This window comes from Nicotiana tabacum, chromosome 6 (assembly GCF_000715075.1).
Source record: "Nicotiana tabacum cultivar K326 chromosome 6, ASM71507v2, whole genome shotgun sequence".
In the NCBI taxonomy this organism is placed as follows: Eukaryota; Viridiplantae; Streptophyta; class Magnoliopsida; order Solanales; family Solanaceae; genus Nicotiana; species Nicotiana tabacum.
Genome location: NC_134085.1, coordinates 177,162,399 through 177,164,723, shown reverse-complemented (window position 1 = coordinate 177,164,723; position 2,325 = coordinate 177,162,399). Strand labels below are relative to the sequence as shown.

The 2,325-nt window shown below is 41.1% G+C and overlaps 1 pseudogene; it reads right to left on the bottom strand.

The window, feature by feature from the left end:
* Positions 1 to 628: 628 nt before the first annotated feature.
* Positions 629 to 1,150, bottom strand: LOC142182446 (18S ribosomal RNA; annotated as a pseudogene).
* Positions 1,151 to 2,325: the final 1,175 nt, after the last annotated feature.

The window sequence follows — 2,325 nt, the reverse complement described above, 5'->3', positions numbered from 1 at the left end:
GCGTTACTTACCTCAAACCAAAACAAATCGTACTCTGCGATACCCTTGCCTCTGGAATCGGCCTCCAAACGTCCCGAATCTAACCAAATGCAATACACTACAATAAATATAGGGCAAGGAACCAATTCCACACGAAAAACTATCAATTTAGACCAAAATCCCGAAATTCACCCAAATCCGGCACCCGAACCCATGTCTCAAAATCCGACAAAAATCAAAAAACAAGAAAGCTCTTTCACTCACGAGTCTACCCATACCAAATTCATCAAAATTCGACCTCAAATGGTCCTTCAATCCTCAAATCAAACTCTCCAAAATTCCAAGCCCTAACCCCTCATTTTCACCCCTAATATTCACTAATTACATGATTAAACAATGGGAAATCATCACATTATACGAGTATTAGGGCTCAAGCCACTTACCTTACTGATAAACCCTTGAATTCCTCCTCAAAATCGCTCTTAAAAATTCCAACGCCGACTAAAATGGTGGAAAATAAACCAACATTCGCGAAGTCCACAATTTATACATTCTGCCTAGAACTTCTGCATCTGCGGTCCTGTGACGACCAGGCCATCCATCTCATGAGTTATCACTTCGTTTTCCCTATTTCTGCTTCTTTATGTTTTGTTTATCCGTGTTATATGGTATAAGGGTGGTCGGATCGAATCCAAAATGATTTTGGTAAGGTTTGAGACACTTAGTCTCTTTCCTCCATCAATTCCTTTGAGTTTCATTCTTGCGAACGTACTCCCCAGGCGGGATACTTAACGCGTTAGCTACAGCACTACACGGGTCGATACGCACAGCGCCTAGTATCCATCATTTACGGCTAGGACTACTAGGTATCTAATCCCATTTGCTCCCCTAGCTTTCGTCTCTCAGTGTCAGTGTCGGCCCAACTGAGTGCTTTCGCCGTTGGTGTTCTTTCCGATCTCTACGCATTTCACCGCTCTACCAGAAATTCCCTCTGCCCCTACCGTACTCCAGCTTGGTAGTTTCCACCGCCTGTCCAGGGTTAAGCCCTGGGATTTGACGGCGGACTTAAAAAGCCACCTACAAACTCTTTACGCCCAATCATTCCGGATAACGCTTGCATCCTCTATATTACCGCGTAAGGAAGCTTAAGTTGGAAAAAGTCAACCGGATGTTCACTTATGTTTTGAGACATCTACTTCATTAAGTGTCGAAATATAAAAGGGCTCTCTTTTATAAAACTCATGTTCAAATTAATTAGTCATGAGGATAACAGAAGCATTTTCGAAGAATAAAAATGCAAATTATTCTGTAAGCCCTTAAAAATTAAGGCAAGAATAAAGAAAACAGAAATTTTAAATAATAACACGAAGAACTTCTTAATATGTAAAAATCTAAGACTAAGGACAAACTTAGTCATAAAACTACGAGATTGTTTATATAGATTTCCCCATAAAAGACTTGGGGACTTACAACTTCAAAATCAACCCTCAAATAAAGTTAAGGGTGTGATTATAGTTTTCCAAAACAAAAGCAAAATCACTAGAATTTTCAAAACCGGTCAGTGAGAAGTTTGAGGAACCGAAGCAGGAGCATCAACAGCAGTGGGTTCAATTTGGGTTGCTATATCAATTGATGCGGTTTCAATTTGGCTTGTAGCAACAGATTCGATTGGGCTTGAAAGAATTGGGATACCCATATCAGCTTCAATATTCATGGGAGCTTCAGCCACGGGAGAAGGGAAGTCCTGAGTTTGTTGAGCCTTTTTAATGGTTTAGTTGATCTTAGCTAACTCCAACTCTAGGTTGAAGTTTTCTTGACCAGCTTCAAGTAGGGTATCACGACGAGAATTCAATAATGCCCAACTTGTCTTGACAGCAGATTTTTCTTCAAGGATCTCATAATCCTTTTCCCAAGCACCGATCTCATTCTTTAGCTCTTCATTTTCAGCCAAGGCGAAATTGTGGGAAGCTTGAAGAGAGGCATGGGAGCATTCTAAAACACGCACTTTATCAGCAGAGATTCTGAGGTCCTCTTGTGCTTGAGTCATGTTTTGCACGAGCTCCCCAGCGTAAACTTCCTTTTGGTCCAAAAGAGCTTTTAACTCTCTGATCTCTTCACTAGCTTTAGATAGTTGCTCTGAGAAGGAGGACTCGAGACGTTTTTTGTCTTTTTTTGCTTGGTTTGAAGAAGCTTTTGTAACCGCCAATTCTGAAGTTAAAGCTCGCACTCGCTGCTCTAAGGTACTCTTGCTTTCTTGTAGGTCTTCTATATCAATCTGTGCACTCTCAAATTGCTCCTTCCAATTGATTGCTTTCGCCTGAGAGTCACGTGCTATCTTCTCCAAGG